Here is a 14555-nt window from a genome sequence, read left to right on the forward strand (position 1 = left end):
GGGTGCAATCAACTCCAGAATCCTTCACAAGTCCAAAGAGAGCAAGAACAAGACAATTAACAGGACAACTTAACCACCCCCTCTCGTGACTAAGAAGAGGGATGAACTGTGAGAATAGGCTGACTAGCTATTCTCCAACCACATTGTTAAAAGGATTCTCCCGCAGAATGATTTTAAAATATCTCATCTAGCTCTCTTTTTCGCTTCCCCTTTTCGTAACTAACATGCACTTGCCTGAAACAATAAAAAGCTTGAAATCAAATAGTTAAGGCAAAAACACTTCCCCCTGGCATTTGGACTGTATTGTTGGAATGGGCTGGATGTACTATACTGGCAACTTTAACACAAGTCACCTTCAAGTATAGTGGAGGGTTATCCAATCATTGTCAACAATTGGAGTCAGAATTAGAAAGGCGGACAAGCTGTGTTGGGAAAACAAGCCAGCTGCGTATTAAAATAGCCCTTGTGTACTGCTAATGTGCCCGGGCAATTCATAGCCACACAATTTGTCATCTACTGTTGACATCGAATATGTTGGCTTCCTTATTTGCTGGGTGTGAGCGCATGTTAAACAGATTCCCTCACATCATTGATTTGTTGTGGGGGAATGGGGTTAATTGTAATTAAAACTTCCATTGATTAACTGATGAAGCTAGATCAATTTAAACCTGAAACCCTATTATATTAAATTACATCAGTATGTACATAGAAAAGATAAGAGCTACTTAGCAAAGAAAAGCAACCACAAATTAGCTTTTAACAAATAAAGGTACTTTTAAAGTCCCACAAAAACCCCAGAAGGAGCTTTATTGGTTGAAAGTTATTCCAGTTTTATAAAGAAATATAGGAAACACTAAGATAAGTTCAATATTTTTAAAAAAGTCAACCTATTTTTGTAAAGAAAGACACTTCAATAGATCTCATCTTTGAAATCCAAGTGGATAAAGCAACTGCTTCAAGAAAATTCGAAGTATTTCTATGGATTTTAGAAAAAGCCTTTACAAGAAAACCAAAGCACCTAAAATAATAGAATGTGGCAGCTAGCAGAGGAGTCAGATTGCCACCTGGAGTTAAATACCCCAAGATCAATAAAACCCAGCAAATGAGATTGCAGAGAGTTGCCATTCTAACAGAAACAAGACAAAAACAACAATAACTACAACAACAAACCAAAGACTAAATCTAGCTTTTCATGTTCTATTTGAAGGTGTTCTTGCCTGCAGGAGCCGCATCAGACATGCTTACACAAGCACACAGCCTGCCTCTCTCTCTCTCTCTCTCTCTCTCTCTCTCTCTCTCTCTCTCTTACTAAAATTCGCCCCGAAGCATGGACAAGATATGCATTTTAAGCAATGTATGTACCTAAACCCAAGTTCATAAAAAATAAAAGAAAAGGTGGATGTTCCCAATGGCCATGAGAATACTGAAAGAGCACACAGAAAAACACCCATTTTAGTTATTTCTCCTGTACAAGCTCTTGACAAGCTACCTGATATTGACAGCACACCAACAAACCAAAGTCCTTCTTGGAAGAGGACTGATTTCTATTGGTATCAAGGTGGCTGGTCATTGCTGCGTATCACTGAAGGATATGAAAAAAAAAACTTTGCTCTCCGAGCATAACAGCAAGGGTGATGCAGTGGTTTGAGTGTTGGGCTTGGACTCATGACCCCTGGGCTGTGGTCCAACTCAACCCTGCGACTCATGGGTGTCTTTGGGCCAATCATGAACCCACCCTGACCCACCTCACAGTGGTGAGGATAAAATGAGAAGAAGAGCATTGTAAGACCCTGCAAGACAAAAAAAGGCAGGACACAAATGTAACAACAAAAAAACGCCGAAGGGATGAAGAATCTAATATAAACTTTAATGTTTGTTCTACCGCTTATTCATCGACTCATTCCTTTTAAGGCACATGGTCTATTAGAAAGATAGGCTGCTGACAAACATGACAAACTACTTAAAGTTTTTAACACAAATACAGACTTGAATACCATCCATGTTATGAAATGTCACTATGATGCTCATTCATGCCAATGGGCTCCTGCTGTATCATTAAGGCGGCCATATATCGCACAAAGCATAAGCTGCTGCTGAAGCGAAGACTGATCAAAAGTGTGGCGTGTCCCCTTAGAGGAAACACTCCACACCTAGTAGAAACTGCTTACGTATGGCGGGGCAGAAGTGTCCTGAACAAAGTGATGAATTGTTTCACTGGATATTACACAAGAATGCCCATTTCACATAATGGGGAAGGATGCACGAGAGTAGCAACCGGCTAATGAAGAAAGTTGTTTCTACAAGGGAACGCCTGTGTGCTAGGATCTGAAGTAACAAGGGCTTTCACATCAACACGGTACCACTTTACTCTTACATTCATGCTACTGAAACACCTCCCCACAAACCCAAAAGCAACTGAACAGTTACATTCTGTGTCTACTCAAAAGGCAGCTCACTGGAGTTCATTGGGATTTACTCCCATCTAAGTCCCAAGTGGGTATAAGACCACAACCTAAGAGTACCATTCCCTTATCTCCTAAGTCAACAAACGAATGTATTCTTCTACATGTTAATTCATTAAGTTTACCCTGGTAAGTATGCTCTGGCACATTCAATAATACTACTTCTACTGCAAATAACTGAATACATGCTGCCTTCTTTTGACAGTTTTTGAATTCCAATAGCTTGATGTTTCCAAAATGCCAGTGACTAGGAAACCCATTCAAAATGCTAAGTAATGTCACTTACCTTTTTAACCATGGTCAAATAATGTTTAATTGATATGAGCTGCGCTGCTCTGTGAGACAATAATTGTCTGAAAAGCAGGATAAGATACAGTAAATAGCAAAATAAATAAATATTCTCTCAAGTATTGTTGTATTCTATATTAGGGTGGCCAGACTTGCCCAATGAAAAAGTCGCATACAGTGAATGTCAAATGTCTGAGAGCTTCAAGCAGGTGCCAATGGGCAGCAGTTACAGGTGGCAAATGGGCGGCAAACGGCAAGTGGCAGGCAGGTGCCCGCAGGCTGTGGCTGTGGATGGCAAGCAGCAAGTGAACATCTGCAGGAGCCCACAGGCAATGAGCTGTGAGCCACGAAATAAACTCAAGGAGCCACATGCAGTTCTCCAGCCTCCGTCTGGCCACCCTGGCCCTAAAGCAAGGCTGTCAGACCCATCTACTAAAGGGTTAAACTTGAGAATTTCTGTACGATAGTTTTGGTGAGGGATCAAAAGTATTACTCTTCACTGTTTGTATAGGCTGGTTTTAGCCTTCACAGTCCTAAGTAGTCAGAAGGTCACTCTCATATCAACCTGTTCCATTTCTAAGTCCAGAGGCCCGACTAAATCTTCCCAGACAGGACCTCAGCTTTGTACTCCCTGCCATTCTTTACATACCAGATTAATGCAAGCTTGTTTCCTGGATTTTTAATAGTTTTTAGACCGCCCTTGCTAGAAACGCTGCCTCTGTCATCTCTTGCTATTGTTGGCTTAAATACACATTGGAAGCTCCTGTAAAAACAGGAGGGTGAGATGTCTTTAAACAGACAAACCACATGCAGGGACATATTTTATGTTTTCCTCTTTAATTTCAGCAGCGGCAGTATCATTTACCATCACTAGTACCCAAAGGACATAAACTGACATGCCGAGTACAGCTCGTCTTCCTTATCAAAGGCATCCACATTACGTGGACGCCCGGGCTAGGGTGCTGCTTGTGCATGCACAAAGGCCGTTAAGGCTACGGCAAATAATAACGGCTAATATCATGTAGACACCAGTGATAGGTAAGTAGATTTTTGAAGTCAGTATATAAAAATTTTTAATTTCAAGAACAAGCTGCATTATACTAGTGCTCTCTGGGAGTTAAGGGAATGTCTAGACAGTCAATAACCAGAAAGAACAAGCTCCATACACAGGCATGTGTGTCCATAAGGCACAGATGTTGGATCATATACATTGTTATTTGAGATTTAGAAGTATGAGTATGCTACTAAACAAGGAGAAAACCAACCAGAAAAACGAGACAGAAAGCTATGCCACAGTTAGTTCTCAATTACTGGCAGCAAAAAGCTGCCAAGTCACCTGGCCTCTCCCTTAACAATAGTATCATAGCCACTAATTCCCTATCATATGCTGTTTCCGCATAGGAAACACTTCCCCAACCTGGTATCCTCTGGATGCTTTGGACTTCAGTTCCCATCAGCCTCTGCCAGTATGGCCATTGGTCAGGACTGCTAGAAGTTACAGGCCAGAAGCTGGAGGGCACCAGGGTGGGGACTGCTGATCCAGCTATCAGATGTTGCCATTAGGGTTGTCTCAATAAATCTACCTTGCAACTTTACAGTAGTGAATGGGGGCCTCCAATAAGAGAGTTGTCAACAGATTAGCACATAAACTGTGCTTCTCAGACTTAAAGAATTGATTCTCCAGTTTTAAACTTACAGATTTTCTCCACTGCTCTTAAACGCACACATCCGCACACTCTTTAGAGACCTCACTGGTTATGCAAGCGGGACTACTGGTCAGGTGCCCCAGCCACTTCCTCCCCAATCTTCCCTCTCACATTACTATACTCACATCCACACAACACTTCCACCTTGCGCCTATAACAACAGATCTTTTTTGAACCATGTTTATACTATAAAACAACCAGGTTTTAATTCACACTTCTCTTGTCTGAAACACCTGTGTGATTTTGTGAAAGATTCCAGCATATGACAGAACTTTCAGAAGCATAGTTTAAAAAAATCCAAACCCCTTAGTCTTACTGAATACCATGAAAATGAAACCAGTTTAAAATCAGTAGGCATTCAGTATAAAAGTGTAAAATCAATGTAAACATACTTTAGAAAGTACCCCTGCTTAATAATAAGCCTGTGAGTGTTCTACATCGCTCTGGAGATAGACTGAAGCAACCGCTGACTTGCGCATTTCATATTGCTTCCAATAGCGCTTGCTACTGTTTTACCATGCTTTAAATCTAACCTAACTCTGCATTTTTCTACTGAACCAACAAATTAAATTTACAAAGTTTGATATTATATATCTTGCAGGTGAAATGCAATTACCACAGAAAAGCACTTGGTAACACACAGTATCATGGGCATCTCACATCACTTCCCTGGATTGATTGCATTCTTCAGCAGGTATTAAATTTAGGTATCTCTCCACTGAAAACCTGTGATGTCTTTCTTCCCCATCCTTAGCAATGACTCAAAGTGCTTTAAATAGTTACCCTTAAAAATAGAAAAAGGAATGATAGTTAAAGGCAATTTAAAACAGTTCCAAAGTGAAACAAGTATGACATTTAGGTCAGCAACAAAAAGACTCCAAGGTAATTTCTTCTTAATTAGGAAAAATCAGAGTATAAAATTTGTGAAGTTCTAGAGTTTGTATTTTAATACAGGGGGGTGGTCAATAGCAACTTTTTGTGGAAAAAAATCAGGAGGGGACACAGGAAGAGGATTTTTGATCAACTGGAAAAAGGTTGTGGGTAATAATAACGGCATAGATAGGTGGGATTCAAAACAGCATGTGAGCTAGTAACATTTGAGGATGTACTTGCAAAACTGGATAATAATCAGAGTCGTGCCCCACCAATGCCAAATGCAACAGGAAATTGTTCTACAAGCAAAGAAATGAGAGTGAGGGTGGGTGGGTGCAGCAGAGCTCTGCACACATGTAGGAAAGTCTGGCACTGTTCAAAGATACAGAGGTTACCTGTTTAAAGTTACCATCCTGACTGAGCAATTCTGTGCAGGTTTGTGCAGAGAGAACTCCTACTGTGGTCAATGAGGCTTACTCCCTACTAAGTGGGCTCAGAATTGCCAACCAAGGCAACCATTTTTCAGGGCTAGTAAGCCTGTAGATGCTCAGCTGCACTTTTACAGCTTTGCCAGTCACCTTCAATACCTGAAGTCAAATCAGTGCACAAGCCACCTCTGTTTACACAGGTAGATATTCTAAAGCTGAAAATGACTGATTGCGGACATTACACTATACCATGGTTTCTGCTAGATATAATTTAGAATCCAAATCATGGTTTGCACTTTCAAACATGCAACAAACTATGGTTCAAAACTGCTTGTCTGTTTTTGGTCTCCAATTCCTTCAGAGCAGTCAGGTCCATCCTTTCACGCCAGTTCCCATGTGGGAGAAGGCTCCAGGAGCATTCAGACATCACCCTAAGCAACCATCAACAAAGGCCAGGATTTGTATCCCTGCTTCAAGTCATCATTTTAAAATGTGGCTTCCCAATTTGGACACTTGCAGCAAATTAGTGATTGGTTAACCATGGTTGATATAATGTCTGAACTGGATTCACAAGCTCATGAATCATCGTCATCATCCATACTAACAGCACTGAATTCTCCATGTGATGGTCCTTATGTAGCCAAAAAATAAAAAAAAACAACCCAACAACCATGGGGCATGCACAAGAGGGAGGTATCCACAGACTTGAGGAATCCTCAAGGTTTGCAGCAATACAAAAACTCTGCTTTAAAAAATCCACAGGGGCATAAAAAATAATGCTAACATACTCAGGTTGGGGGGAGAGAAAAGAAGGTGGAAATGGAGTGTCTAAGAAAGGATTTAAAGCAGGAATGTGCAACTTGTCACCAGCCAGATGCTTTGGTATACAACACCCATGAGCCCACAGCATTGGCTATGCTGGCTAGGGTTGATGGGAATTGTAGTCCACAATTTGCCAACTTCCAATTTAAAAGGTTATACTTGAGCACTAGAAATCACAAACTCTATGATGTGGCAAATTCAAGATAGCAGAAATCAAAAACGTTTATTTCATGCTTTGCATTTTCAAACCATGCAAACAGCCCTTTTGGTGGGTCATTATTCTCATACTCCAATAAAACATTGTGCATATATTTGTGGTTCTCCTGCAGTAGAAAATGTTCCCTATTACATGATATGCTGCCCACTATAAAGAGCTTCAAGAGATACATTTTTAGCTGAAATGTTATCTGCCATTGATAGATATTCGGAATCCAAGAAGATTGCTATTATGTCATCAAATAACAATGCTTACATATCCTATAGAGTGTCTCTATTTGCTTTGACAGCTATGAAGATTAGATCAAAGGTGGCATGAAAGGGGATAGTTAACTGATGCAATTAAATTAGTTTTTTCTTTTATAACTTTTTTTCAATTTAACATCTGTTCTTAATGAATTTTCTTTATTTTTCACTGTGCCTTTTGTAAATTTTGTAATGGCCTATGGCTAAATACAATAAAACTTGATCTGACTTGGGGGGGGGGGGGGGGGGAAGCATTTTCTTCAAGAGCATCATGTTTGGAGGCAGCTGGATCTTTTCATGATTATGATATTGTACAGCTAATGTAAACAATGTAGTATGTTCAGAGGAAGTGAAGCATTTACTTCTCAAAAGCATTCTGCAATCTTTCACCACAAGCAACCACAGCAGGAGCTACAAAAACCACAAGAGTTGAAGTTAATTTTGACTTCTGTTTTCCAGACTCCTGTGAACAGGCCTGAGCATCCAAAGGATCAGGTCAATTCTTTTTCAATGCATTAAACATTTACGTGCAATTCAGCAACAGCATAATCAGGGGCAGAATGAAGACATGGGAAGATACAAAGTCCCCCTGGAGCAGCTAGAAAAGCAACACAGGGTCAAGCAAAGCGCAAATCTGCCATTTTCTAGTTGTAGCATAGGTGACCACATATCATAGGGACACTTTCAGTTTTGTAGTCTATAGGAATGTAACTTATCAGGCAAACAGAATGCTGCAATCGCTGTAATTCCTATAAGAATTGTATAGAAAATTCTATCCCACCCTGTGCTTAAGCAAAGTCGCTCTCTCTCTCTCCCTCATTCCAACTCCCTCAGGGGTTGCGGAAAGGAGCAGGAAAGCTTCTGTATGTTAGAAAGTACTCTGCAGGTTACAGGATGTAGGGTTTTTCCAAATAATTGCACTTCCTATATGCATGTTTCTAGCAAATGAAGAAAATTTAATAAGGTCCAGTGATGAAGCTGGCATGTGTGTACACAAAGGGCCATCTAGCAGTGAATACAGCTAGTGTTACATATGAGTAAAAAAAAAAGCATTCATGTTTTTGGAAGCGAGGAATAAATACCTTGACCATAACCTTGCTCTGTAATAGCTATGCGTAGAAATAATATAGTCCCAGATGAGACATATGAATAAGGCTTTACAGCTTCAGATTCCCCCCCTTTTCCTATTTTGTGTGCAGCAGGAGATTGAAAGCTTCTACCTTTCAATCAACCACAATTCCCTCTGATGTGTAAACTCAGAAAAATGTAGTTGATTTACAGTTTGGCTTAAGAACAAAGCAGGATCTGAAGCAATAGATTAATGCTAGCTTGTTCTCACTAGCTCGATGTTAAATAAGTCAGTGTTCCCTGGGTTCAGACATCACAGGCAATTGTGATTAATTTAAAATCAGATGATTAAATCAGATAATTTAAAATCAGATTAAAATCAGATGGTGCATGAAAAAGAGCAGTTCATGAGAAGAGAGGGAATACATGCACCCAAAGTTTGGGCTGGCTCACTCACATGGCAGGAAAGCAGAGTTTTCCAGTACATCAGAACTGGGCCATGATGTTATTGATACTGCCGTTCCTTCATGATATTTGCCCAGCGTCCATCTTATTTAAGATGAATCAAGGATGCCTTCCTAATTATATCAACTTCTCTGTTTGAACTGCAAGGGTACACAGTGGCACTGTCAATAGTTGCCTAAGAAATGCGGAAGTTAATCTGCCTGCAAAAGTCCAAGCCCATTCTAGCAATTCTACCAGATTTCTCCATTAGGAATGATGTGTAATAGATAGGACTATACTAATTAGTTCTCAACATAAATAAAATAGAACAGTCAGTTAAGATATTATTTATTTTTCAATTTACCGTATTTTTCACTCTGTAAGACGCGCCTGACCATAAGACGCACCTAGTTTTTAGAGGAGGAAAACAAGAAAAAATATTCTGAATCGAATGGGCACATAATCACAGGCACATTCCCCATCACTTCCCCATGCGCTGCACATCTGACAGACTTACTGCACACACATATTCGCTCTATAAGACGCACAGACATTTCCCCTTACTTTTGAGGGGGAAAAAAGTGTGTCTTATAGAGTAAAAAAATACGGTATATCCTGCCTTTTTTCTACAAAGGGCTCAAGGCAGCTTACATCATTCTCCTCCTCCATCTTATCCCCACAACAACTACCCTGTGAGGTAGGCTGGCTGAGAGTCTGTGACTGGCCCAAAGTCACCCAGTTGGCTCCATGGCTGAGCGGGGACTAGAACCCAGTTCGTCTGAGTCCCAGTCCCATGCTCTTAACCACTACACCATGCTGTTCTACTGGAGCTCATGCATCCCATTTTAAAACCTATGGTTGAAATGGGGAAATACATAAAGGATAGCTTGCAGCGGTGGGGAACAGATCCATCTATGTTCCAGTTGCTGGGCTGCAACTCCTATCAGCCTTAGTCAGCATACGCAATAGTGCAGGTTGATAAGCATAGCAATCCAAATCTGAACAGCCACACATTCCCCATCTTTGTTTCAGGAAGGCAGCCAGGCAGAAGGGCCAGAGAAAGTAGGCAACAGAATTGGAACAGCAGGAAATATGCTAATTAACAATAAGCAGAAACAGACGTAAATTCATGAGGACAAAGTCCAAGACGAAGGTCAAAATAAAGAATACTGCTTGGATCTGAAGTGTTGTAGGTCCATATACACACAAATTTGGGGAAAAGCCACTTGAAATTGCAAGGTTTCCTGTAAATACCATAGGGATAATTCTGCTTTTAGCACAACCTGAATACCTGATGCTTAACAGAAGATAAGTCCCACTGCATTCATACTGATACATCTCAGACAACACAGAAATTCTGGGTGGAGTGAAATATTCCTGTATGATGGCCAATAGTGTTGATGATGGAAAAGTAATACAATGGAAAAAAGTATTAAGAAAGACAGAACCTACTGCAGCTTGAACCTATGTTCCATTTCTTACCAATTTAATTTATATTTCCTGTGTCTGTAGGTAAGCCTGGGGTGGACACACTTCAGGACTGTGCATATACCTTTCAACCAAAACACTACGATCCCTCAACTAGAGGCTAGTACAAAGCACAGACACAGAAAATTAAAGAATTCTGAGTCCAGGAATTTGTTCCAAAAGAACAGCCTTCCCCAGTCATTGGCCAAGCTGGTTGGTGTGATAGGAGCTATAATCCAACACATCTGGAGAATACCTAGGTGGGGAAGACTGTGACACAGTACCCAAACTTAAGGTAGCCTACCAGAAAGAATCCATTCCGAGTTACTCTAAGCTTTCCTCATTTCAGCAGTCTAGTTTAAGGCAGAGAGGGAAACATTTTGTTGCTGCAAATTCCAACAGATGGAAGTCAGGCATCCTTGCTGATCTACCACAAAACACTAGGAGATTGAGATCTATCTTCTACTGCACTCCTGATGTAAACACATGCTGGAATGTATATTTAGTTTTGACACAGCACTCTGAAATAATTTTCCACATGACAGCAGGTGGATGCAAACACAGACAAGCCCGCAAACTGTCTACAAGGAAAGTTCAAAGGTGTTTTTCTTTATCACGTGAAGATGCCCTTTGACCACTTAGTAAGGAAGTTGTCCTTCTGTCATTTTGAATCAGAGATTCTAATTCACCCCCATGCCTGCCAGTACCAGTTCTGGTGGACCAGAGGACAGGCCTTCTCGAACAGTGGTGTATCAGTGGGGACTCTATCTAAGGTCATTGCAGAGCGCCGTGGGCAAAAACTACCTGCTGAAATTCCTTCTGCGATGCTTTATCCTTCCCTTCTATCTAGTCACTGTAGCATTGAATTCAGCACAATGAGTGGAAAACATACAGTATCATGAAAAACGTCAATGAGTATAATTACATACATGTGCCCCTACATTATGGAAAAATCATTTTATATTAATCCAATGATATTAACATACAAAGCTACAAATTGTGACCAAGAGCCAGTGATTCTACAAGACATAGTTACAGCATGTAGTATATACTCTACAAGTTATAGAAAACAGTATCTGTTACACTTGTTTCAACATTTTTCTTGTTGAATCACTAGTTCTTGACTTCTGTTCAAAAGCTGTGGGAAAAGATATAGAGTTGATCATGACTAACTTGAGCCGTCCAGAGATGCAGAGTGATTGGACAGGCTAGAAATATCCCAAATAAATAAATAAATAAATAAATAACTTCAGTCCCCCTGATTTCAATGGGACATTGAAAAAGACAAAAATCTATCTTCAGTATCCAACCTATATTAAGGTGCAAAGAAACCCTTCTTCAGTTTCCAATGCTTTAGTCAATATCAGTCAATTTCAGTCTCGGCAACAACAATTCTATAGGCACACCAGCGATATCCCATGACAACTCTGAGGAAAAATACATATAACATGGATAAATCTGTCATATGGGCAAGTGCCTCACTTCTTTGCAAAAGCTCACAAACGTTTGCCTGGAAAAAGGGGAGTATGCATGACACAACTGGGAATCATTTCTTCATTCCCAAGGAATCTAAGAAGTGCTGGCCAGGAGCTTTTACTGCTCTGAAAGGAGAGCCGGACCTAGCCTCTCGGAATGTGTCTACTCACTGCTATTGTAATAGCAGCAGAAAAGAACCTCCAACCCGAGTTCAGAGTACAGCACTGAGTTCTAGTTGCTTGGGATGTGTAACAATGGAGTACAGTTCCCTCCATGGCCTGCTTGCGGGCTTCCCAGATAGATCTGGGCAATACTGGGAGCAAAATACTGATCTTGATGGTCCCTTGTCTCACCCACTGTGGCTATTTCTGTGTTATTTATTTATTATATCCTGCCTTTTTCCTACAAAGGGCTCAAGGCAGCTTACATCATTCTCCTCCTCCATCTTATCCCCACAACAACAACCCTGTGAGGTGGGTTGGGCTGAGAGTCTGTGACTGGCCCAAAGTCACCCAGTTGGCTCCATGGCTGAGCGGGGACTAGAACCCAGATCGTCTGAGTCCCAGTCCCATGCTCTTCACCACTACACCACACTGGCTCACCACACTGGCTTAACCACTACACCACACTGGTTCACCATTCTTAAAGCTATGTTACCGCCTATAGCGCAAATACAGAGACAAGGAAAATTTACCCCAAAGGAAAATCTGTCCATATATGGAAAAGGGAAATTTGATGATGATCTACAGTATGAATGCTGAAGGTCATATATGTTGCATCCTGCATATACACAGACTAAGGACCTCGGCATCTTTAAAAATGCAACAGATGTGTTGCAACAGCCACTGTAAACCAGAATCTACTTCCTCAAAGGCTTAAAGCATTATGGCTTTTTGAATGGCATTTATATACAAAGGCACTTATATGTAAGAACAAACTAACAGTGGTGGTGAAATGGCCATGAAATACATGAGACACACAAGGTCTGCAGTATTTCTACATAACATTCAAGTGTGTGTGGAAAATCAGCATAATGAGCATTCACCACAGCAGCAACTGGTAACAACACAATCTTACTTCTGCCTCTGATTTTGTTTTTGTGCCTCTCGTAGCCTATCCTCATACACAAATACATGACACACACATGCACAGCTGTTTGCCAACGTCCTTCATTCCCTCTCCTCATCCATGCCTTCAGTTTGCTCATCATTTTTATTTTTTCAATTTATATCCTGCCTTTTTCCTACAAAGGGCTCAAGGCAGCTTACATCTCCTCCTCCATCTTATCCCCACAACAACAACCCTGTGAGGTAGGTTGGGCTGAGAGTCTGTGGCTGGCCCAAAGTCACCCAGTTGGCGCCATGGCTGAGCGGGGACTCGAACCCAGATTGTCTGAGTCCTAGTCCCCCGCTCTTAAACACAACACCACACTGGCTCTCATTCCATTCCAATCATCATTCCAAGCCCCACAGGAACGGGCATTTTCCCACATCACCTGTGCAGTGAGGGGTACATGATGATAAAAATTACTGCACCTACAGCGCGCCAGAGCTGATGTCTCTCTCTCTCTCCTTCACAGCCTGGTCTACCTCACAAGACTGCTGCAAGGATACAATTGTGTGGACAGGAATCATGTACATTCTCAAACGTCAACTGGGGTTGTGCCTGTCAGTATTTGAATGGAGAGGCTAAGCAGTGCGGCAGGAGCGGTGGAAGTGATCTTCATCACCCTGCCCTGCATTTTGCCCATCGAGTTGGAGTATCTCCAAAGGGGTGGGGAGAAGGCTGGACTAGTTTTGGGATACCTCATATCCGAGTCCACAGGGTAATCCTCTCCTGCCAATCTGCCCCCTTTCCCACTCTTTGAGGTTACTTTATCAACCTTGGAGAGCAGCCATGCGACCTTGGAACTGGAATCAGAAACATCCTATTGGCTCTTCAGACAAAGTTTAGGGGCTGTGTGATCACTCCCTTAGAGATATCATGATACTAACAATGATTCCAAATCCATATAGCATAATACTTGTATTAGACCAGCTCAAGGAGCACAAAAGATGTGCAAGCGTTCAAAATCTTCCTAACTTTTCATCAAAGATGTTACAAAAATTACAACCAAGGGTTTACAACTTTCTGCTACTTTCTTGTTCCCTGTAATCCTAGAAGAACTGAAACCATCACAGAACCTGACAAGAGGCCAGTTTGGATTCTGTGAACTGTCCTCCTCCGTACCATCTGACTATGCAGAGATTCTGACTACGATATTCAGTCAGTTTTTTCTCTTTCTCTCCCTGCTGCCCCTGCTTGAAAAAGAAAAATCCCGATGAAGCAAACTGGTAATTCTGAAGCCTTGCACATTTCTGTGGTCTCCGCCTTAGCATAATACAAGAATGATACTTGTATTTTTCTTCTGGGGAGCACAGCTCCCTTTCTTTTCATTTTTTACTAATAACGACAATACTAACAATATACTAATGATGATATCAAACCCTTGTGGCACTCTAAAGACCAACAAATAGATTCTGACGAAACCTTCTGAAGGCACTGTCCCCTTCAAGCATCCATGAAGCCCACAAAAGCCAATCTTTAAGATGCAGCAAAACCCATCTCGTCTTAATAATATTCTTTTTAGCAGTACATTTTATTCTTCTATCTGCTTTATTGCTCGCAGCTCTGAAATCTCCATATTGGAAAAGGAGCCATATATAAACCTTATAGCAAAATGAAATGGAACCAGGACTCTTTCCCGTTTCTACTGCACCAGACGAACACAGGTCCCCTTCCGGAAATCCAATTGCCATGGATAACGCTAATAACTGAACTGACACCCAAGCACACGCACGTACCCCGAGAAAGGCGGCTCTCGGGGCAGCAGCACCGCTCCTGCCTCGGAGGGCTGTGGCTCGCCCCGGCTACCCCAGCCCCTCGCCCCAGCGGCCGTTCCTTCCTCCAGCCCGCCCGCCCGCCTTTCCCGGTCCCTCACCTGCACCTGCTCGCGGAAGTGGAGCTGCCTCGCCGACTCCCAGCACCAGGAAGAAGAGACCGAGGGCAAGAGCGACCCC

At 41.7% G+C, this 14555-nt stretch overlaps 1 protein-coding gene across 1 annotated transcript in view; it reads right to left on the reverse strand.

The window, feature by feature from the left end:
• LMTK2 (lemur tyrosine kinase 2) overlaps positions 1-14549 on the reverse strand; it is a 53398-nt gene extending 38849 nt beyond the window's left edge. Inside the window, exon 1 of the mRNA XM_044433150.1 lies at positions 14477-14549. The gene's annotated coding sequence lies outside the window, so the exon portion shown is untranslated. The remainder of the gene's footprint in view (positions 1-14476) is intronic.
• Between the last annotated feature and the right edge of the window lie 6 nt (positions 14550-14555).

The sequence above is a fragment of the Varanus komodoensis genome, unplaced genomic scaffold, assembly GCF_004798865.1.
Source record: "Varanus komodoensis strain SLA01 unplaced genomic scaffold, ASM479886v1 scaffold26, whole genome shotgun sequence".
Taxonomy (NCBI): domain Eukaryota; kingdom Metazoa; phylum Chordata; class Lepidosauria; order Squamata; family Varanidae; genus Varanus; species Varanus komodoensis.